At 44.6% G+C, this 24,557-nt stretch overlaps 1 long non-coding RNA gene across 2 annotated transcripts; it reads left to right on the top strand.

The window, feature by feature from the left end:
• The first annotated feature begins 437 nt into the window (after window positions 1-437).
• LOC148136388 (uncharacterized) lies at window positions 438-24,350 on the top strand. 2 transcript variants are annotated; one of them, XR_015754407.1, is made up of 5 exons: window positions 438-672; window positions 1,099-1,285; window positions 6,475-6,624; window positions 20,944-21,589; window positions 22,488-24,350. It is a non-coding gene; the product is annotated as an uncharacterized LOC148136388 (long non-coding RNA). The 2 variants fall into 2 exon arrangements; XR_015754406.1 differs by lacking the exon at window positions 22,488-24,350 and having other exon boundaries at window positions 20,944-21,957.
• Window positions 24,351-24,557: the final 207 nt, after the last annotated feature.

The following is a 24,557-nucleotide window of genomic DNA, read 5'->3' as shown; positions in this document are numbered from 1 at the left end:
GGCAACATCACATCTTCCTCATGTCTGTCTGTAGTGAAGGAACTGTTTCTCCAGCCCAATGTAAATGTCTGCGGGTTGCAAACATAGCTTGTCATCATGTTCACCAGCTACAGTTGAGGTCATCACTGCTCTGCACAAGTCCCAAATTGCCATTTAAGCTGACTCCTGTGCTGAGCATTGAATATCTGTATGCTAATTGGCTCTCTAACTCCCAGCTCTGCCAATGATCTGGAGTGAAATATGGTCTCCTGTCATTTTATCTTAATGTTGTTACTCACGTTTGCTACTGGCTTCACTCATAATTTTTAGCAATTTGATGAGCACCGTGGGTGTGCCATTATATTAGCTGTCGGTCAAGATTCTTTTCCAGGTTTTCAGTACGTGCATTTCTCCACTCCAGGATTGCCTTGTGTAAGCCTGCGCAGCGTTTGCTCAACTTTTATTGTTTTCGAGCAGTTCTGGGATTTTTCACCCTCACTTCACCTTTTGATTTGATTTGGGGATAACGTAGAGATGAAATGCGTGCTGCCGTAGTACCCAATGAGTTATGATGTGCCTGAATTAATCACTCATGGATCGAGGGCTATTGTGGCTCACCACAATTTCTGGAAAGCACAGCACTTAAAGTGTGCTCTAAGATCTTGCGAGTAGTCATTGACGTCAACTGACAAGGTAATGAGTTCCTCTGGGAGTGTAAAGGGCTACTCTGGGCTTTGCCTACGGCTCTATCTGGGGTAACAAATATCAGAAACAGCTCTCCAGTTTGTTAACTTGATATTCATATGAGTACTGGCCCTAGTGGGCAGCACGGTGGTTAGCACTGTTACCTCACAGCACCAGAGACCCAGGTTCAATTCCCCCCTCAGGTGACTGACTGTGTGGAGTTTGTACATTCTCCCTGTGGCTGAGTGGGTTTCCTCCCACAGTCCAAAAATGTGCAGGTGAGGTGAATTGGCCATGCTAAATTGCCTGTAGTGTTAGGTGCAGGGGTAAATGTGGGGGTGGGTTCGTGTGGACTTGTTGGGCCTGTTTCCACACTGTAAGTAATATAAATTAGCTTCATTTCATGTGCCTGCCCAGTTCTTTTGCCTTTCTCAGACTAGATACAACGTCTGGATAGCTTGAATTATGTGTTTCAACCTCTTCTGATGGACTCCGTTCCTTTGTACAAGATGCCATCCTGGGCTATCCCGTCATCTCTGCCTGCCCATCACAGTCTTACAGCGATAAAGGTGTCCTTGATGTTTTCAGACCACACTTGCACCAACACTCCCTGCAGCACATGGTGAGTTACAACTTGTGATGTCAGCCCATTGATTTGAGTAAGACTTTCGGACTGAACACCTTTACCTTCCCCCAGAATTGCTCCAAACCAATCAACATGCAGCAAATGCACCTTGATGACTTCCAGTGCGTGTCAGGCTTTTACTTTCTTGTGGAGTCTGGAAGATTTTGCGCTCTGTTTGAGTATCAGCTTTCATCACAGGGACTGCAGCTATTGAGAGGCCTGTCAGTGATAGACAGCTCTTTCCCTCACTTGCACATCACTTCCAGATGGGAAATGAAATAACATCCCTTGCAGATGTTCTGAAGCATGGAAAAGTGGTTTGAAACAGATGCTTTAGGGTTGTTTGTGGTTAGATCTAATTGTCATTTTGTCTCTCCCAAATGGACATTGATTCAAAAAAGCTGAGAAAGAAAGATAATGGGCAGGCGCTCTCTCCCAATCGGAGCTCAGATTACTCAGTTTGTGTTCAATGCCAGAACATCTCACTGTGTAAAGATATTTCCTATAATCCCTCATGATAAGCGCTTATTTCTGACTTGGAAATCTGATGAGGTAGAATTTATGCCATCTCAAAATGCTTCTTCCACCGTCAACATAAGGCCTCACACAAACTGCAGGAAGAACACCTCGTCTTCCGCCTCGGGAGCTTATAACTGGGCGGCCTTAACATTGAATTCACCAGCTTCCAAATCTCCCAAAACCGGCCCCCCCCCCACCTCATCCCAGGCCCAGCCCTCCCTCTCCAACCCGTCCCCTTAACCTGACCTTACCTGTCCATCTTCCTTCCCACCTGTCTGTTCCACCCTTCCCACTGACCAGTCACAATCGCCTCCTACCTGTGTCCACTATCGCCATCCCACCCACCTTTTCCCCAGCCCCTACCCTTTCCTTCTATTTATTTTTCAGCCCCCTTCCCCCTCCCCAGTTCTGATGAAAGATTCTGACCTGAAATGTGCTGGTCAGCATGGACGGGTTGGACCGAAAGGTCTGTTTCCATGCTGTACATCTCTGTGACTCTATGATGTTGTCTGACCTGCTATGCTTTTCCAGCTCCACACTTTATCCATGCTGACTCTCCAGCATCTGCAGTTCTCACTCCTTCCAAGCTCTTGAAAGGACATCACTCCAAAGTTGTTAAAAAAACAAATCCTTCAAGGTTTATATCCTCTGTGTTACCTTCACATTTATTCATCTGCAATTTAGCCAATTTTATGTGTCAGGTGTTGAAGTCAAACACAAACATACTTCTGAATTATCCTCCCTTACGGAAACCTGGAACAAAACCAAGTTGACCACTCGTAATGAAATGTGCTCACTTGTTGTGGATTGTGGCCAACTCTGTGGAAGCAGTTCTACTCCAAGATATGTTTGTATTTGAACTCACTCGGGGCTTTATGTTGCAACTTGAAAGCAATAACCAATTCTGTTCTTGTACATACATACTAAGATCACTTCCAATTGAATTCCTGCCTTGAAACCTTCAGCATTCCCCAAAAGATGAACCCCATTGATGAACCACAAATGTCTATCTCATGTTGCTCAGTAACCATGGCAGCCATTTTGAACCACACTTTAAGCTCTCCACCATGTACAGGCCAGTGGTACCAAATGGTGGGGTTTTGCTTTCTTTCCAAATATGTAGTTAGGAGTTCTGTGATTATTTGAATAATTATGCTTTTAGTAAAGAGAACTCCATCTAATTTAATTTTGCTTGGAAGAGGACCCCAGTTCAGACTGCACAAGACCAGTCCCTCCCAGTTCTCCTCCTCTTTACCAACCTTGCAGGTGCAGCTGAGAAAATATTCCCTACTGCAACACCTTTGTATAACACTTTAGTTCCTGGCTCTATAATGAATTCACACTCACACCAGCTCCCAATAGAGCTACCCAGCTAGTCCCACACATAGAATCCCAACAGTGTGGAGGCAGGCCATTTGGCCCATCAAGTACACTTGCCCCCACTTCCCGAAAAGTATCCCACGCAGGCCCAACCCATCCCTGCATTTCCCCTGGGTAACCCATCCAGCCTGTACATCTCTGGATACTACAGGCAATTTAGCATGGCCAATCCATCTAACCTACACAGCTTTGGACTGCAGGAGGAAACCCATGTCAACACGCAGAATTGAATTGAATTGGATTTATTGTCACGTGTACCGAGGCACAGTGAAAAGCTTTGTCTTGCGAGCAATACAGGCAGATCACAGAGTTAAGTAGCATAGATAAATAAATAATAGGTAAACAGCAGCAAAAACAAAAACACAGGTACAGGTGAATATTAAAGATTTGTGAGTCCATTCAGTATTCTAACAACAGTAAGGTAGAAACTGTTATGAAACCGGATGATGTGTGTGTTCAGGCTTCTGTACCTTCTCCCCGATGGTAGAGGTTGTAGAAAAGCATTACCAGGGTGGGGTGGATCTTTGAGAATGCTGGCAACCTTCCCTTGACAGCGGGCCTGGTAGATGGATTCTATAGATGGGAGGTTGGCCTTTGTGATTGTCCAGGCTATGTTCACCACTCTCTGTAACCATCCCCGATCTTGAATGGTACAGTTGCCATACCAGGTAGTGATACATCCAGCAGAATGCCCTCAATGGCGTACCTATAGAAGTCAGCAAGGGTATTCGCCATCATGTCAAATTTCCTCAGCTGCCTGAGGAAGAAGAGATATCGTTGGGCCTTTGTAACCAGTGCGTCCACATGAAGAATCCAAGAAAGCTTGTTGTGGATGGTCACTCCCTGAAGCTTGACACTATCCACTTGTTCCACCTCTGTGCTGTTAATGTGTCAGGGCGCATGAGTAACATCCTGCTGAAAGTCAATAATGAGTTCCTTGGTTTTGAGAGCGAGGTTGTTCTCAGTGCACCATTTTTCCAGGTCTTCCACCTCCTGTCTGTTGTCTGTTTCATTGCCATCTGAGATTCAAGCAACTATGGCGTTGTCACAACAAACCTGTAAATGGCATTAATCTAGAATTTGGTGACACAGTCATGGGCTGAGTACACAGCCATGGGGGGCTCCATTGTTGCAGATAATATGCAAACTCTACATAAACAGTTGCCCAAGGTTGGAATCAAACCCAGGTCCCCAACACTGTGAGGCAGCAGTGCTAACCACTGAGCTACCATGCCACACCATTTCACAGTCTATCTCCATAGCCCTTTATCTTCATCCTTTCCAAATACATATCCAGCTCTTTTTTGAAATCTCCGATGGAATCTGGCTCGGTCACTCTCCCAGGCAGTGCATTAATAATGTAGTTTTGTAACTTTGATGTGATTGAAGTTTTCAGAATACTTAACCAGGATTTCCATACCTATGTGCTTTCCCATCGGAACACTACACTGAAGTCGAAGACACTTAGGCAATTTTTAGCTTGTAAATACTCTGCAACAAAATTGTTAAAACTTGACATTGCTTCAGGCAGGAGCTCTGTCAATATTTGGACAAATTATTAACATTTCCTAAGGGTGTTGAGTAGGTGCGGTTTAAAACTGTAGGACAAAGATACATTTAGATAACAAGTGATTATTTATTATATAAGTTGGCTCCAAACTTGAAGGGAGAGGTTAATAAAGAAGGCTTTATTGAACGAACTTCCACCTATGTAATTGAAAGGTCTATTTCTTTTTCATACCATCTTCAAATTAAATTTTAATTGGAATTGTCAACTCTCTGGAGGAAAGTGTTTTGGGAGTTTCCATCTTTCTTTCAAAGGCTCTGCACAGTTGGATAACTTTACAATCAATAAAGGTACTCAAGGGATACAGGGAGGAAACACTGTGACATTTCCATGTTTTTGTTTAACAATGATGCTTCTCCTGGGCGGAATGTTATAGAGTTGGCAATCCACATTTACCACAGTGGGTTTCCACACACCTTCAGGGCTCATTTACTTTGTAAATGATGACAATGAAAGGACAGCACGCAGTCCTTTACAGTTGCCAACTTGGTTTGGTTCTCTTGTTTAATTGCAACTCACACGCCTCTCCACTCCCTCATCTCCTCACCTTCAAAATTCTGCTGACTACTCCTCGAAATAACTCGGCCTTTGACAACAAAACCAGATCCCTTACTCCTCAGCTTGACAGTCTGTCTCTTATTTTGAGTCATAGAGATGTCTAGCACGGACACAGACACATTGGTCCAACTTGTCCATGCCGACTTGATATCCTAAACTGATCTAGTCCCACTTGCCAACCTTTGGCCCATACCCCTCTAAACCCTTCCTATTCACGTACCTGGAGAAAGGGAGGACTGCAGATGCTGGAGATCAGAGTCAAAGAGTTGGGTGCTGGAAAAGCACAGCAGGTCAGTCAGCGTCCGAGGAGCATGAGGGTCAATGCTTTGAGTATAAGCTTTTCCACACTCTTCGACTCTATTCATGTACCCATCTAGATGCCTTTTAAATGGTGTAATTGTATCAGCCTACACCATTTCCTCCAGCAGGCCATTTCATATACACACCACCCTCTGTGCGAAAATTTGCCCTTTAGGGCTCTTTTATATCTTTCCCCTCTCACCTTAAACCTATGCCCTCCAGTTCTGGACTCCCCCACCCCAGGGTAAAAAACTTGTCTATTTACGCTATCCATGCCCCTCATGATTTTATAAACCTCTATGAGGTCACCTCTCAGCCTCCGATGCTCCAGGGAAAACAGCCCCAGCCTGTTCAACCTCTCCCTATAGCTCAAATCCTCCAACCCTGGAAGTATCCTTGTAAATCTTTTCTGCACCATTTTGTGTTTAAAAACATCCTTTCTAAAGCAGGGAAGCCAGAATTGCATGCAGTATTCCAAAAGTGGCCGAAGCAATGTGCTGCACAGCCACAACATGACCTCCCAACTCTAAAAGATTGGAGTGGTGCTGGAAAAGCACAGCGGGTCAGGAATGATGAAGGACTTTTGTCCGAAATGTCGATTTTCCTGCTCCTCGGTTGCTGCCTGACCTGCTGTGCTTTTCCAGCACCACTCTGATCTAGACTCTGATTTCCAGCATCTGCAGTCCTCACTTTTGCCTCCCAACTCTTACACTCAGTGCACTGACCAATAAAGGCGAGTGTACCAAATAACTTCTTCACTACCCTGTCGACCTGAGACTCTATGTTCAAGTCAGAAACTTTTACTTGATCCAGTTGGAATTTAATAAATCACTCCACTTGCCAAATTATTCCTTCTTTCAAGTTCAGACAGACTGGGCTCGTATGTCCTGGACCTTTAGCAGGTGACGTGACCGATACATCCTGAAGGGTCTTGACGGAATGGAAGTGGAAAGAAGATTAGTTTAAAGGAGGAATCCAGAACTAGGCGTGGCCCATTGAAGATGGAGATGAGGTACGCTTTAATCACACAGAGTGTTATGAGTTTTTAGAACTCTCTCTCTGAAAGATTAACAGCCACAGAATCCTTGAATATTTTGAAGACAGTGCTGAATAGATTCTTATTAATCAAGGGGTGTAAGGTATCAGGAGAACCCAGGAATATGGATCATTGAGTCATACAGCACAGAAACAGATGCTTCAGTCCAACTCAGATCAGATATCCTAATCTGACCCAGTCCCATTTATCCATATCCCTCTAAACCCTTCCTATTCATATACCTATCCAGATGCCTTATAAATGCAGTTCAACTCTGATCTTATTGAATGATGGACAAGAATCGAGGGGCTGAATGGCCTACTTGTGCTCCTGATTGGTCTGTTCACAAACCCTTTGTTGAAGGTCGGCACACAACAGGCACTTACAGCAGAGGTAGAGTTCACGTGGCTACGGCAAGCCAGGCAGTCCATACGTACCGTCCTCTTTCTCCAAATATCCGCCTTTTCACTTTAAAGAGAAATCACACCATGTGCGGTTACACAAGTTATACATGGCGAGAAAGAAATTGATCATTCATTACCAGCACTGCGTGTTAACTCTAGTCAGTTCCATTTTCATCAGTCTCTGTTCGTGCATTATATTCATAAATTCCTAACGGTTTGTCGCTGGTTCTTCAGCTCACCTCAGCTCCTTCCAGGAGTGAGGTTCCTTTTCAAGGGATTGTCATTCCCGTGGTGATTGTTGTTATCATGGGAACAGTTGCTAATTTGTTGTTGCTGCTGAGGTACAGGGGACTCTGGGACTGATACTTGTCGCTTACCTGATCCAGGTGGTGAGACCACACTGGCCATAGTCAGAGAGATATCCAGCACGGAAACCCATCTTCTGGTCCCCTGCTGCCCACAGTAAAGGCACAGTTTCTCTAGTTGTATGTAGATGCCTGTGGGTGTGAGGATATAGAGTCAGAGAGTCATAGAGATGTATTGCATGGAAACAAACCCTTTGGTCCCACTCGTCCATGCCAATGAGATATCCTATCCCAATCTATTCCCAACTGCCAGCACCTGGCCCATTTCTCTCCAAACCCTTTCTATCATATACCCATCCAGATGCCTTTTAAATGTTGCAATTGTACCAGTCTCCATCACTTCCTCTGGCAGCCCATTCCATACATGCACCACTCTCTGTGTGAAAAAGTTGCCCCTTAGGTCTCTTTTACATACTTCCTCTCTCATGCTAAACCTGCCTCTAGTTCTGGACTCCCCCACCCCAGGGAAAAGACTTTCTCTATTTACCCCATCCATGCCCCTCATGATTTTATAAACCTTTGTAAGGTCACCCCTCAGCCTCTGACGCTCCAGGGAAAACAGCCCCAGCATGTTCAGCGTCTTCCTCCAATCCTGGCAACATCCTGTAAATCATTTCTGAACCCTTACAAGTTTCACAACATCCCTCCGATAGGAAGGAGACCAGAATTGCACGCAATATTCCAAAAGTGATCTAACCAATGTCCTGTACAGCCGCAACAAGACCTCCCAACTCCTGTACTCAGTACTCTGACCAATAAAGGAAAGCATACCAAACGCCTTCTTCACTATCCTATCTACCTGCGACTCCACTTTCAAGGAGCTATGAACCTGCACTCCAAGGTCTCTTTGCTCAGCAACTCTCCCCGGGACCTTACCATTAAGTGTATAAGTCCTGGTAAGATTTGCTTTCCCAAAATGCAGCACCTCGCATGTATCTAAATTAAACTCCATCTGCCACTCCTTGGCCCATTGGCCCATCTGATCAAGATCCTGTTGTAATCTGAGGTAACCTTCTTCACTCTCCACTACACCTCCAATTTTGGTGTCATCTGCAAACTTACTAACTATACCTCCTATATTCACATCCAAATCATTTATGCAAATGATGACGTTTAGTGGACCCAGCAGCAATCCTTGTGGCACTCCACTGGTCACAGGCCTCCAGTCTGAAAAACAACCCTCCACCACCACCCTCTGTCTTCTACCTTTGAGCCAGTTCTGTATCCAAATGGCTAGTTCTCCCTGTATTCCATGAAATCTAACCTTGCTGACCAGTCTCCAATGAGAAACATTGTTGAACGCCTTACTGAAGTCCATATAGATCACATCTACTGCTCTGCTCTCATCAATCCTCTTTGTTGCTTCTTCAAAAAACTCAATCAAGTTTGTGAGACATGATTTCCCACGCACAAAGCCATGTTGACTATCCCTAATCAATCCTTGCCTTTCCCAATACATGTACATCCTGTCCCTCAGTATTCCCTCCAACAACTTGCCCAACGTCAGGCTCACTGGTCTATAGTTCCTGGCTTGTCCTTACCATCTTTCTTAAACAGTGGCACCACATTAGTCAACCTCCAGTCCTTTGGCACCTCACCTGTGATTATCGATGATACAAATATCCCAGTAAGAGGCCCAGGAATCACTCCCCTAGCTTCCCACAGAGTTCTAGGGTACACCTGATCAGGTCCTGGGGATTTATCCACTTTTATGCGGTTCAAGACATCCAGCACTTCCTCCTCTGTAATGTGGACACTTTTCAAGATGTCACCATCTATTTCCCCACTTTCTATATCTTCCATTCCTTTTCCACAGTAAATACTGATACAAAATACTCATTTAGTATCTCCCCCATTTCCTGGGGCTTCACACAAAGGCCGCCTTGCTGATCGTTGAGGGGCCCTATTCTCTCCCTAGTTACCCTTTTATCGTTAATGTATTTGTAAAAATCCTTTGGATTCTCCTTAATCCTATTTGCCAAAGCTATCTCATGTCCTCTTTTTCCCTCCTGATTTCCCTCTTAAGCATACTCCTACTGCCTTTATACTCTAAGGATTCACTCGATCTATCCCGTCTATAACTGATATATGCTTCTTTCTTTTTCTTAACCAAACCCTCAATTTCTCCAGTCATCCAGCATTCCCTATACCTACCAGCCTTTCCTTTCACACTAACGGGAACATACTGTCTCATTTCTGAAGGCTTCTCATTTTCCATCCATCTCTTTACCCGTGAACATCTGCCCCCAATCAGCTTTTGAAAGTCTTGCCTGATGCCGTCAAAATCAGCCTTCCTCCAACTTAGAACTTCAACTGTTAGATCTGGTCTATCCTTTTCCATCATTATTTTAAAACAAATAGAATTATGGTCACTGGCCCCAAAATGCTCCCCCCGACACCTCAGTCACCTGCCCTGCCTTATTTCCCAAGAGTAGGTCAAGATTTGCATCTTCTCTAGTAGGTACATCCACATACTGAATCAGAAAATTTTCCTGTACACACTTAACAAATTCCTCTCCATTTAAACCCTTAACACTATGGCAGTCCTTGTCTATGCTTGGAAAAGTTAAAATCCCCGACCATAACCACCCTATTATTCTTACAGATAACTGAAATCTCCTTACAAATTTATTTCTCAATTTCCTGCTGACTATTAGGTGATCATCCCTTTCTTATTTCTCAGTTCCACCCAAATAACTTCCCTGGATGTATTTCCGGGAATATCCTCCCTCAGCACAGCTGTAATGCTATCCCTTATCAAAAACGCCACTCCCCTCTTCTCTTGCCTGTCTTTCTGTCCTTCCTGTTGCATTTGTATCCTGGAACATTAAGCTGCCAGTCCTGTCCGTTCCTGAGCCATGTTTCTGTAATTGCAATGATATCCCAATCCCATGTTCCTAACCATGCCCTGAGTTAATCTGCCTTCTCTGTTAGGCCCCTTGCATTGAAATAAATGCAGTTTAATTTATCAGTCCTACCTTGTTCTCTGTTTTGTCCGTGCCTACCCTGACTGTTTGAGTCATTTCTTTTCTCAACTGTATCAGTCTCAGATTGATCTCTTTCTTCACTATCCCCCTGGGTCCCATCCCCTCCCCCTCCACCTTACTAGTTTAAATCCTCCCGAGCAGCTCTAGCAAATTTCCCTGCCAGTATATTAGTCCCCTTCCAATTTAGGTGCAATCTATCCTTCTTGTACAGGTCACTTCTACTCCAGAAGAGATTCAATGATCCAAAAATGGTGAATCCTTCTCCCATACACCAGCTCCTCAGCCACACATTCATCTGCTTTATCCTATTCCTACCCTCACTAGCTTGTAGCACTCGGAGTAAACCAGATATTACTACCCTCGAGGACCTCCTATTTAAATTCCTGCCTAACTTTCTATATTCTCCCTTCAGAATCTCATCCTTTTCCCTTCCCATGTCATTAGTTCCAATGTGTACAATGACCTTCTGCTGGCCCCTCTTCCCCCTTGTGAACATCCTGCACCCTGTCTGATATATCCTTGATCCTGGCATGAGGGAGGCAACACACCATTGATTTTTCGCTCCTGGCCACAGAATATCTGATCAATCATGTCCCTCGTATACGATTGTGGTGACCCCACTGCTCACATCCCACATTGTCACATGGACTGACTCTTGTTGGGACAATTGAATGTTTGTGCTTTAACTGGCTCTCCAGTGCTCAGCTCCAGCGGTGACTTGGCAGTTTTACTGACCTTTGGCTTTCTGCTGTTTTACCTTTGTTTTGTTACTCCCAGCTTGGATTATATATGGCCCGAGTAGTTTACATAGCCGTTGAAGAGTGGTTTGGGTGTGGAGCGTAATGGTCTATTTCTCATGCCTTTCCTCCACTCAAAGATTGCCTTGTACAAGTCTGTGCTAGACTTGCTTGTTTTTCTTTCAGGATTCTTTTGCAATCACCTCAGCCTTTCCATTTCTCTGGGAATGGTGTGGAGGCGCTGCATTGTGCTGTTGAATTTCCTAATCATTTACTTATGAATTCTTCACTCGTGAACGGAGGACCGTTGTCACTCACACATGATGACTGAACAAGTGAACCATTGTCTCCATAGTTAGAGCGAACATACCATGCTATGTGCAGTACTCATGCTATAGCAACTGAACTGGGCTTTCTACAGGTGCACTGATAGTCTTTGGTGCCCGTTGGTCAAAGTCCCAATCCTAATCAATCCTGTAAGAGTGAAGAGGTGCACCCCAAACTGGCACGTCATGGGCAACGCTTTCTGTTGCTTGGGGATGGGCTGGCCCAGCTGGCTAGTTTGTGATGCAGAGCAATGTCAACAGCTCTGGTTTAATTCCTCCACTGGCTGAGGTTACCATGAAGGACTCTCCTTCCCATCTCTCCCCTTGTCTGAGGCATGGTAACTCTCAGATTAATTCACCACCAGTCATCGCTCTCTAATGAGAGGGCAGCTTTATGGTCCTTACAAGGCCTGTGGGGAATCATTCATTCATTAACCTCCTCCTGGAGATCATTGAGTGTGAGTTCCCCAGGTAATGGTTTGCCTTGTTGGAACTCATTGCCTGAAACCTTTATAAAGCAGACCCAACCATGGGGGAGGGGGAGGGGGGGAAATACAGTGTTTTATCTTCCCCTCCAACTCCAGTTTGATTTAGCCCCTTTCCCTCCCTCACTTTCATTAGATTAGATTACCTACAGTGTGGAAACAGGCCCTTTAGCCCAACAAGTCCACATCGACCTTCCGAAGAGTAACCCACCCAAACTCATTTCCCTACATTTACCCCTGACTAATACACCTAACACTATGGGCAATTGAACATGGCCAATTCACCCGAACCTGCACATCTTTGGATTGTGGGAGGAAACCCACGCAGACACGGAGAGAATGTGCAAACTCCATGCAGACAGTCGCCCGTGGCTGGAATCGAACCCTGGTCCCTGGCGCTGTGAGACAGCAGTGCCAACCACTGAGCCACCGTGCTGCCCCCAATGGTTTACAGTGTCCACAATGGGCTCTGCAGGTAAATATCCAATTGGCTACACGGGTGATTTACTGGGGACAGTTAATAACTTTTTTAAAAAGTCACGGTGCTTTGGAGATGGGGAAAAAGAAACCCTCAGTTGTGTGTGTAAGAGTACTTCCTGATACAATAAAAAAGGCAGACTCAGCGATGGGTCTGTACAACTGTCTGACCCAGGGCTAGGATGTGCCAACGCAGGAGTCGTAGCTCTGTTTTAGTGTTCAGCAAGAAACAACATTCCTTTGCAGTTGAGTTTCCTGAGTTATTACAGCGACTTCACCTTTTATCTTGCTGAGCTCAATATTTGTCGCAAACATGGTTGGTATGGTCCTTAATCTCATTGCCAGCAGAGTACATCTCACACCTCCCTCAGTCTAGACCCGAACCTTTCAATTCCCTGACTAGTCTGGATGTGCCTCAGCATTTGTTTTTTCCATCTCCCTTCAGAATAATGACACTATTACCCTTGCACAAGATACCACCTTGGGCTATCACTTCATCTGCATCTGTCCCATACTCATAAATACTAGACATGTCCTTGAGGTTTTCTGCCCTTCCCTTCATCACCACTCCCTACAGCACTTGGCTATTTGCACCGTGCTGCATAGTCTTTGTCGGAGAAATTTGCCCAGTAGGTTAGAGATCACAAAACACAGCTCGAAGTGAAATTGACAAACAGTTTATTGCAAGTGATATCGCTGGAGGAGAAAACAGACTAGCTGACACAGAACTGACAGTCTGCACAGAGAATGTGATTTCTCCTCCCATAGCTGAGGATGAGACCAGTTTTATAGTAATGCTGCACAATGACACTGATTAAAAAACGGGAAAATACCATGTTTCTGGAAATGGAATAATTCAGTTGCAAGGATGCTAATTGGAAAACAGTTTATCGGATGAATGTCCTGTTCCTTCACACAATGGAACATCCTGACAGTATCATGGTTCCATTCATCTTCCCAGGTAGGTGTTAAAGTCTTTTCTGAAGTGGTGAGGTGCTTCCATTTTCCTGTGGTGCCTGTCTGTCAGTCTTGCTCTTTGTGAGGCTTTGCCGTCGCTGGGTTGTGAAACTGCCCTTAGGGCTTTGAGATCTCTTGTCATGTCCATGGAAGCTTAAAGTGTATTCCATTGTCTGTGTGCTGTCTGACCCGTTCATGAGCTGCTCAGGAATTCTGGGTGTCCTGGTACAATTTGGCCAAATTTGCTTTTGTGGGCCTATCGTGGGTTAGCAAAGCTTTTCCCACAGTCTTCCTGATTTGAGAAAGACACTTGCTTTATGATTCAATTTCTGCACTGGATTGAATCTCAAGACTAGCAGATTTTGCATCTCTCTCTCTCTCACTCTCTCTCGCTCTCTGTCACTCTGTCATACCCAGATGACATCTCTGTGAATAAAGCAGTGTGAGGGAGATAATGAGTCGAAGAGTGTAGTGCTGGAAAAGCACAGCCAATCATGCAGCCTCCAAAGTTCCTGATTAAGGGCTTATGCTCAAAACGTCGACTCTCCTGCTCCTCAGATGCTGCCTGACTTGCTGTGCTTTTCCAGCACCACACTCTTCAACTCTGAGCTCCAGCATCTGCAGTCCTTGATTTTGCCTGAGGGAGATAATGGCCCAGTGGTGTTATCACTGGACTGTTAATCCCATAACCTAGGTAATGTTTTGGGGACCTGGGTTCAAATCTCACCACGGCAGATGGTTGAATTTGAAAGTATTTTGGATTTAAGAGACAATGATGATTGCCCTTTTTGGGAAAGAAATCTGCCATCCTGACCTGGTCTGGCCTACATGTAACTCCAGACCCATAGCAATGTGATTGACCCTTAACACAATTAGGGATGGGCACTAAAAGCTGCCTCACCAGTGACAGCCGCATCCTGTAAATGAATAAAGGGAGGAAAAAGATGCTTTGCAGCAACTCGGGGGAGATGCTTTGAAGAGGATTGTGTTTGATCACTGCCATGACTTGGTCACTCCCAGGCAGGTATTGGTTAAAGTGCTCACCAGTAAAGACACCAGCTGCTTACCCATTTGAATTGTTCAGTTTGTGTTCTCAGTCCGGCCACAGACACAGCTGGGAGTCCTGGCTTTGTAAGGGTTAAACCAAGTCCTCTCTCACTGGTATCACATTGCAAGGTAACTTCATCATTGACAGCATGGCTCTTCACCTCCAGTGTTGTCATTCACAGTTGTTTGATTCCAGAGAAAGCCGCTCTTTAATCCGTTCTGATACTCTAGGAGAGGCTGTATTGGATGGGGCTGTTTTCCCTGGAAAGTTGGAGACTGAGTGTTGAGCTTATAGAGGTTTATAAAATCATGAGAGGTTGGATAGGGTGAATAGACAAGATCTTTTTCCTGGGGTGGGGGAGCCCAGAACTAGAGGGCATAGGTTTATGGTGAGAACTAGAGGGCGTAGGTTTATGGTGAAAACTAGAGGGCGTAGGTTTATGTGAGAGGGGAAAGATATAAAAGGGATCTAAGGGGCAACATTTTCATGTAGAGGGTGGTGCATGTATTGAATGAGCTGCTGGGGACAGGGTGGAGGCTGGTATAGTTCAACATTTAAAAGGCATCTGGATGGGTATATGAATAGAAAGGGTTTAGAGGGATATGGGCCAAATGCTGGCAAATGGGACTAGATTAGGTTGGGATATCTGGTCAGCATGGACGAGTTAGACTGAAAGGTCTGTTTCCGTGCTGTCCATCCCTTTGACTCTGTGACTAAGTGAGCTTGCCGAGAGGTTTATACTCTGATGACAAATTAGCCAAAAATTTTAGAATCATAGAGTCATGCAACACAGAAAAAAAGCCTTTCAACCCATTGAGTCTGTGCCAGTCAAATACAACCTCACTATCTTAGTCCCATTTCCTAGCACTTGGTCCACAGCCTTGTGTACCTTGGCATCACCAGGGCACATCTAAGTACTTAATTTTGCCAAACCATTCACAAAACTGACAATTCCTTTCATTGCTACCAACATCTATCAGTTGCTGCTCCTCTGCTTCAACTCTTGTCTTGTCAGAATCCGGGTGTCAGTCTGTGACTTACCAGTGTGACTCCATGCATCTTCCAATACCAATCCAATCGACAAAGCAGCCCACCTGATTGGCACAAGCACCCACTCCCTTCCCCACCCATGCTCAGTCACAGCAGTATGTACGAGATGTACTGCAGAAATTCACCAAGGCTCCTCAGACAGCACCTTCCAAACCCACAACCATTTCCATCTAGAAGGACGAGGGCAGCAGATACGTGGGAACACCACCCCCTGCAAGTTCCCCTCCAAGCCCCTCACCATCCTGACTTGGAAATATATTGCTGCTGCTTCAGTGTCACTGGATCAGAATCTTGGAATTCCCTCCCTAAGGGCATTGTGGGTCAACCCACAGCAGGTGGACTGCAGCGGTTCAAGAAGGCAGCTCACCCCCCACCTTCTCAAGGGGCAATTAGGGATGGGCAATAAATGCTGTTCCCAGCCAGCCACACCCATGTCGCACAAAACAAATAAATAACAAAATCTTCTCCAGCAGGTACACCTGACTCTGATCATGGCCTGTATCTATTGTGTTCCCATATCCATAACCAAGCAGAGCGTCCACAATAGATTCCACTCTGGAAAGCTCAATGACCACCTCTGCTCTCTACCTTGATACTTTTCCACACCAGTGGAAGTGTTAAATGGCATCCACAACTGTCCAGCCACCCTGTGCACTGAGGGTGGTAAAGACCCTTGCTTTGGCATGCATTGGGAAAACGTCTACAATGCTTGGCATATGGTGATGGGAGATTTTCGAAGATTTATTGCAATCCTTTTGCCCTCAGTTTTCCCAGTCTTTTTCCTCAACCTTACCCATGATGCTGATGCAGTCTGTCAGAGTTGTCACTTTCTTGAATACTCCCCTTTCTTCCAGCGCCCCCCCTCGCTCGCTCAGACTGGAATAAGGCAGCCAGAACTCTCCTTGGCAAATACTGTCATGCTCTCACATACCTGGGGATGGTATTTGATGGGAAGCAATCTAAAACCTGTGCAAAACGTCTCTGTGATCTTTTAGGATCTGTTCAGCAATTAGTGGCCTGCGATGTGTTTTAAATCTCCTCTGACACGTTTGAGGCAATTGGTCCAAGCTTTAGATTTGCTGGAGCTGGGAAGATTGGATATTGGATTACGTCTGCTATCTAGCACTCCAGATCTTCACGCACTCCATTGCATTGGGCTCTCTCCTCAGAATGAAGATCACTCCATCATATAGCCTCAACCTCACCCTCAAGGGCTTGTTTCTGGGTCACCATCTTGAACCCCATGTTGTCTGTCAGCTCATGACCAAAAGACCATAAAAAAAACAGGAGCAGGCCACACACACTGCTCTGCCATTCAATAGGATCATGGGTAGTCAGACATTCCTCACACCCACTTTCCTATCCATTCCCTTAACTTCCCTATTGATCAAGAATCTATCTCAGTCTTCAATACACACAGGGACTCTGACCCCCACAGCTCTCTGTGGCAAGATGTTCCAAAGACTCACAAGCCCCTGAGGGAAGAAATTCCTCCTCAGCTCTGTCTTAAATCAGCATCCCTTTATTCTGAGACTATGCCCTCTGTCCCAGCCTCTCCCATGAGGAGAAATATCCTCTCAGCATTGACCCTGTCAAGCCCCTTAAGAATCTGATGTGCTTCAATGAGATCACCTCTCAATCTCCTAAACTCCAGAGCCCCAACCTGTTTGACCATTTGCTCATAAGACAATTCCTCCGACAAAGCTTCTCTGAACTGCCTCCAATGACATAATATCGTTCCTAACCCTTCAGGGTGAGAGGGGAAAGGTATAAAAGGGACCTAAGGGGCAACCTTTTCATGCAGAGGGCGGAACGTGTATGGAATGAGTTGCCAGAGGAAGTGGTGGAGGCTGGTACAATTACGACATTTAAAAGGCATCTGGATAGGTATATGAATAGGAAGGGTTTAGAGGGATATGGGCCGGGTGCTGGCAGGTGGGACTAGATTGGGTTGGGATATCTGGTTGACATGGACGGGTTGGACCGAAGGGTCTGTTTCCGTGCTTTACATCTCCCCAGCACCTTGTACGGTGGCAGTAAGACCTCCCTATTCTTACACTTCAACCTCCTCGAAAAAAGCGCCAACATCTCATGACCCTTTCCGATTACCTGCTGTGCCTGTGTGCTAGCTTTCTGTGTTTCTTGCACAAGTTCCTCCAAGTCCCTTTCTGCTGCAGCTTTCTACAGCTTTTCCCTGTTTGTTCTCTCCTCCACAGTGAACAACTTCACATTTTCACACATGATGTTACACAAAGCCGCAGCCTCTGTTTGACACCTGGCACTCACTCGGGCCCTCTTTCTGCTGTTGTCATTCTAACAGTCACAAGCCCCCACCTACCATCTTCGCCAACCTGTTCCACGACACAGAGTGAGTCATCAGAAACATCAGCTGACATCTCTCCAAGCATCACCTTTAATAACGTGATTTAAATTTTTATTATCCCCTGCTAAACATTCAGGGTGGGCACTGTTAGCATTGCTGCCTCACGGTGCCAGGGACCTGGGTTCGATTCCAGCCTTGGGCAACAGTCTGTGTGGAATTTGCACATTCTCCCTGTGTCTGCGTGGATTTCCTTCGGATGCTCCGGTTTCCTCCCACAGTCCAAAGATGTGCAGGTTAGAGTGGATTGGGCATTCTAAATTGCCCATTATGTCCAGGGATGTGCAGGATAAGGTGAACTATGGTAATTGTGGGATTATAGGGATAACGTCGAATGCTCTTTGAAGCTGTCTTGATGGGTGAAACAGCCTCTATCTGCACTGTTGGGATTCTATGATTTAATAGGAGGAGAAATTACCCCATTTCAAAGGGTTGTGAATCTGTGGGATTCTTCACCCCAGAGAGATATGGGTGCTCCATTGTTTGAAGCTGAGATTGATGGATGTTTAGCATCTTGGGGAATTGAGGATGAGGGAGTGAGCAGCAAAGAGGAACTGAATCCCAAGCTAAGGCACAGGCAAAATGAATAGTGAAGCCAGTCCAAGGAGCCACGAGATGTATTTCTGCTCCTATTTCTAGTTCTTTGTTTCATTCCATTCCTTCCCTTTCTAAGGGAACTCCCTTGCAACCTGCAAAACAAATGCTTAAAAAGAGTGGTATCGCAGGCAGAGAAACAAACCAGTTCAGGGGAAACGATGCATGACTACTTACAGACAACTCCACCACAGAAACATGGAAAGAACAAAGGGGTCATTACAAATGGAGGGGGATGCAGAGAACCTTGTGCCAACCGTTTTCACTGACAATTGTTTAGGGAATGTTTTGAATCAGTCGAACAGAAACTTCACGATTCTGCAAGTTGGTTCGAACCTAGCAATTCAGCCCGAAGGCAAATACAAGTTGAAGTCATGTTAAAAAGGCTCTTGCCAAACTTTTTGATGCAATCTTGTTTTCAGAAAGTGCGAACTGCATGTTTTGACGTTTGAGTTCTACTGTAATTTAAAGGGCTCCTGTTGAAAAACTTCCAGAGAGTTGCAGCAGTAGTGCTCACTCTCCTCTTGCTCGGTTTATTGATCCCTCTTCACTTTATATTATTATGACAAGACCTTAAAAGAAAGCAATGTGCACACTCATCGAATTTGAGAAAATACAAAGCTCTTGCATGGAACAGCCTGCAAGAAAGCCAAAGTCTTAATGCAGAATATGAGTTTTTATTGCCACATGGAGTGTTATGTACCTGTCTTGGTACACTGTGGGTTGTCTACCAGCCTTGGTGTATTGAGCATTGTATACTGGTCTTATTATAAGGATTATAAAAGGTTGGATTTATAATCATCTTGAAAGGAATAATTTGATTAGGGATAGTCAACACAGTTTTGTGAAGGGTAGGTTGTGCCTCACAAACCTTATTGAGTTCTTTGAGGAAGTGACCAAACAGATGGATGAGGGTAAAGTGGTTCATGTGGTGTATATGAGTTTCAGTAAGGTGTTTGATAAGGTTCCCCACGGTAGGCTATTGCTGAAAATACGGAGGCATGGGATTCAGCGTGATTTAGTAGTTTCGATCAGAAATTGGCTAGCTGAAAGAAGACAGAGTGTGGTGGTTGAAGGGAAATGTTCATCCTGGTGTTCAGTTACTAGTGGTGTACTACAAGGATCTGTTTTGGGGCCACTGCTGTTTGTCATGTTTATAAATGACCTGGATGAGGGCATAGAAAGATGGTAAATTTGTGGATGACACTAAGGTCGGTAGAGTTGTGGATAGTGCTGAAGGATGTTGCAGGTTGAAGAGGGACATAGATAAGCTGCAGAGCTGGGTGGTAAATGGAGTTTAACTTGGAAAAGACTGAGGTGACTCACTTTGCAAGAAGTAACAGGAATACAGGGTGCTGGGTTAATTTTTGGTAAGATTCTTGGTAGTGTAGATGAGCAGAGAGATCTCGGTGTCCAGGTGCATAGATCCCTGAAAGCTGCCACCCAGGTTGATAGGGTTATTAAGAAGGCATATAGTGTGTTAGGTTTTATTGGTAGAGGGATTGATTTTCAGAGCCATGAGGTCATCTTGCAGCTCTACAAAACTCTGGTGCAGCCGCACTTGGAGTATTGCATACAGTTCTGGTCACCGCATTATAGGAAGCATGTGAAAGCATTGGAAAGGGTGCAGAGATTTACCAGAATGTTGTCTGTTATAGAGGGTAGGTCTTGTGAGGAAAGGCTGAGGGATTTGAGGCTGTTTTTGTTAGAGAGATGGTTAAGAGGTGACTTAACAGAGACATACAAGATGATTAGAGGATTAGATAGGGTGGAGAGTGAGGGCCTTTTTCCTTGGATGGTGATGGCTAGCACGAGGGGATGTAGCTTTAAATTGAGGGGTGATAGATATAGGACAGATGAGCAGTAAGGATGTGGAACAATCTGTGTGCAACAGTAGTAGACTCGCCAACTTTAAGGGCATTTAAATGGTCATTGGATAAACTTATGGATGATAATGGAATAGTGCAGGTTAGATGGGCTTCAGATTGGTTTCACAGGTCGGCACAACATCGAGATTCGAAGGGCCTGCATTGTGCTGTAATGTTCTATGTTCTATGTCTTGGCATATTGAGGTCTATACACCAGCCCCCTTAATGCACTGAGGGTTGTGTGCCAATCTTAGTCTAGTGTGTGCTCTCCATCAGCCCAGGCACCCTGAGGATTATGTACCAGCCCTGGCACATTGAAGGTTGTATGCTGTTTAATGCAGATTCTTCATTGGTCATGCCATTTTATTTTGAAATGTAATGTGTATATGATCTGGGCTAAAATGAGTGAAATTGAACATCAAGTCCAGGCTGACACTCCTAGTGCCTAGACTGAGGCAGTGCTGGCCTCAGCTGAGAGGTTATTGTGAGGCCTGAGGGTCTTTAATATTCGACAGCGGTGTGTCTTATCAACTGGGAGAGCTCGCTCTGATGGCCTGGTCAATATTTATCAAGGAAGATTGTGCCATTTTCTTACATTTCTGTATTATTGATTGCAGACTGAAATAAGAAAACGACTGTTTTAAAGACTGAGGATTGTGGAAAAGGTTGTTGTACCTTGAAGAAGAAGCCGGTAACCTGGCCATCATTGTCAGCGCTGTTTATACTGCTGTTTGTCAAACAGTGGTAGACTGTCTACATGCAGACGAGCTGGACCCAAACACTGTGTCAGAATAGAGATCCGGCTGGCACAAATTGCTAATTGGTCTGGTGAATGTTATTAATGACAACGGCCTTCTGCCTGCCGACAAATATGTAATTGGTCAGCAGGGAGCTGAACAGCTTGTGGATGTGAATGATTAGGCAGAAGCCGGGGGACCTATGAAAGGGAAGGAATTGTCCCTTCTCTCTCTCTGCAGTAAAAGAAAACACCACAATACGTGAAGAAAGTCAATTTATTTGCCCTCATCAGTTGCTCTTAATCAATAAGTCAGAGGTGAACCAAACACTGTGTGCTTCATGCAAACAGGGCAAAGCACCTGGAGACAGAAGATTGAGAAACAGCATGTCCTGATCAGGCAAAGGAATCATCTTTAGTGAACCCAGTGAACATGGAACGTTGAAATGCCTTCTCAGTCTTTCCTTCCACAAATGTGACAGAGGGACAGAGACAGAGCAAGAGTGTGAGAGCCCGCACGAGAGCATGTGAGTATATGTGAATGTGTCAGAGTGTGTATATGTCTGTGTGTGTATGTTAGACTATGTGTGAGAGAGTGTGTGTGTGTCTGTGTGCATGTATATGTGTGTGAGTAAGCGTGTGTAGGGGGACAGCTTATAAAGATTTAGAGTTTTAACTAGTAACATTACAGATGGACAGAGCAAAATTGTTTACCTGTAGCTGAAATTTATTGCTTCATAAGAAATGATAATTCTTGCTTGGTACAGAAACCTAGTCTGAGTTTTTTTAATCAATCTAGGTTTAAAAGATAGGGAGAACAGGGAATTGTTTATAAAATTTTTAACATTTGTGACAACTCTAGGAAATAACAGGGGATTGATTTCCAACATGTTACTCCAACGGCAATAATAAAAACAAGACACGAGATTATCTGGTCATTAATGAATGTAACTGGCTTGCAAGTGAAACCTTGCCATCAGACCAGCGTTATCATAATAACACAGAAGAATTATGTACTCCCCACTGAGCCTTTTAATCAAGTACCTTTCTCCAATACATTGAACCTTCTGAGAGAGATCACCAGGCAGAGACCAGACAGAACCCCCAAATACAACCCTCAGGTAACACGGCAAAGTAAATCCAGCACAATTTACCCAACAGCTCAGCAGTACGCAAACCTGACCACTCATGGTTCAGAGTTGACCTTCGCAGCCAACATTATTCCATTTTGGGTTTGATTCATGTCTGTGATTATCACTCCAGTCATTAAGTTTTGTGTGGACGTTTCTCAAGATCCTGTGAAAGAAGTTAGTGGAATTTATGAGAGTGTACCTACTTACCAAAACAGTGGAAATATTGTCATTTATTTTAGCTCAAGAGGAACAAATTTGGCACCTAATTTCGGTTTCTTCCTTTAAATCACAGCTTGAACTCAAGAACAGATTTAGCAGTGTCCTTTCTTAGTGTCAAGGTGAAAAATTTGGATGATCTGGACCAGAGTCTCCATTGGGCATCAAACAAATCTGTGAACGAAACATTGCCAATGAGTTCACCCAAGCTGAATACATCTGGTGAATGTATGGTCTTAGAATTTGTATCAAGGGTTCATTAATTACAATCTCTTATGTCTTCATATCATCGAAAGGGACATAGAGAATCTGGGAGCACTTACAGTCAAAGACGAAGAGTGTCCCATTCACCTGATGCCATGCTGTGTCTGGGGTAGACGCTGAAGGGACAGGAGGTGGGTGACACCTATCAACATCCGCTCCCTTTTTGCCTCACCTTAATAAAAATTGTAGAATGGCCACAGGGTAAGATGGGGGTGTTGAGGGCGCGAGTAGGAAGTGTTCGGGCTCTATGCCCACACGCTCACACTTACCTGGCCAGCCATATTCTTCCTTGTTTTTTTTTTAACCATTCTGCTTCTTCCATTTCTCTTTTGTATCAAAGTTCTCCCTTTCTTCTTTCCTACAGCTGCGGTGGTGGGAGGTCTTAAGAAATAGGAGCAGAGTTAGAGGCCATTTGGCCTATCGAGATTACTCTGCCATGCGATTGTGGCTGATATGCCCCTCACCCCAATTTTCCTGCCTTCTCCCCATGTCCCATCAACCAATTGCCAATCGGTGGATTTGGATGTCTATTCCTCTTGGCCATAGTGGGCTGCAGCTTTAGAGAAGGCTCCATGGTGAGTGGGCCTGGTCCTTTCCTCCTGACGGTGATGGGGCGGTTTCAGTGGTGGCAACACGGTGATTCCTCGTGACCTTGCAGCAATGTGGCAGTGACTTGATTGCTTCAACATCGGTGACTTGGTGGGTCTGAGTCTGCCCTTCCTTGCTATGGTGACAGTGCAGTGACTTCAGTGTCAGCTGTGGTGGTGGTAGTGTGCTAGTGTGTAATCCAAAGATCCTTCCTTAGATGGCCTCAGGGCCACCTTCAGCAGTGACATCCTTAGTGGCCTAGTGGTATTATCACTGCACTGTTAATCTAGAGACCCACATCACATTCTGTGAGCCTGGTTTCAAATGCCACTGTGGCCAGATGGTGGAATTGGAATCCAATGAAAACCTGGAATTAAGGGTCTAACAATGATTATGAATCTATTATTGGAAAAAACCCCCCATCTCTTTCACTAATGGTCCTCAGGGAAGGACACTACCATCCTTACCTGGTCTAGATATCCACATGGTTCCAGACACAGCAATGTGGTTAACAGTTAACTGCCCTCTGGGCAATAAATGGCAGCTTAACCAGTGATGCCCACATCCTGTTAATTAAAATAATTTTTATTTAAATCCCATAATTGCTCCCAGATTATTGTGCAGGAAAGAAATGATGAATTTCGTCCTAACTTTGTTTCAATTATTTAGTCATAGAACTGACTTTAAAAATCATTTCTGTAATTAAAATGGCACAGAATTGTAGTGACATATACACATCTCACTGTATTTTCATAAATACAAGTGACAATAAATTGGTATTCTAAAAAATATGTTTAGTCCTGAAAAAGAAATCACATCAAGGCGTCAGGGTCTCCTGATTAAAGCTTCACAAAAATAAGTTTTAACAAAACAGAGACTTGTCCAACTGACAGATCACCCACAGTAACTTTTTATTAATCTCCAAAATAGTCAACAGATACATTTGTTCTTAAGTAATGGAATGAGCAACTACAATTATAGAGCACTGAAAAAGAGACCCTTCAGCCCTTTGCATCCAGGCCAGTCATCAAGCATCCAGTGTCATGTCTCATACCTGGACTGGACTTTAACATTGTAAATAAAGTTAAAAATCACAACACCAGGTTAGAGTCCAACAGGTTTATTTGAAAGCACTAGCTTTCGGAGCACTGCTCCTTCATCACGTTCTTCCAAAGACGTAGGAGCAGAGTTCCAAAAGCTAATGCTTCCAAATAAATCTGTTGGACTATAACCTGGTGTTGTGTGATTTCTTAAACTTGGTCCACCCCAGTCCAACACCAGCACCTCCTCATCA

Source organism: Chiloscyllium plagiosum, unplaced genomic scaffold (assembly GCF_037043375.1).
Source record: "Chiloscyllium plagiosum isolate Xiang-an unplaced genomic scaffold, Cpla_swu_hap1 HiC_scaffold_45, whole genome shotgun sequence".
NCBI lineage: Eukaryota > Metazoa > Chordata > Chondrichthyes > Orectolobiformes > Hemiscylliidae > Chiloscyllium > Chiloscyllium plagiosum.
Note: the sequence above shows the minus strand (reverse complement) of the source record. Positions and strands in the feature narration are given on the sequence as shown.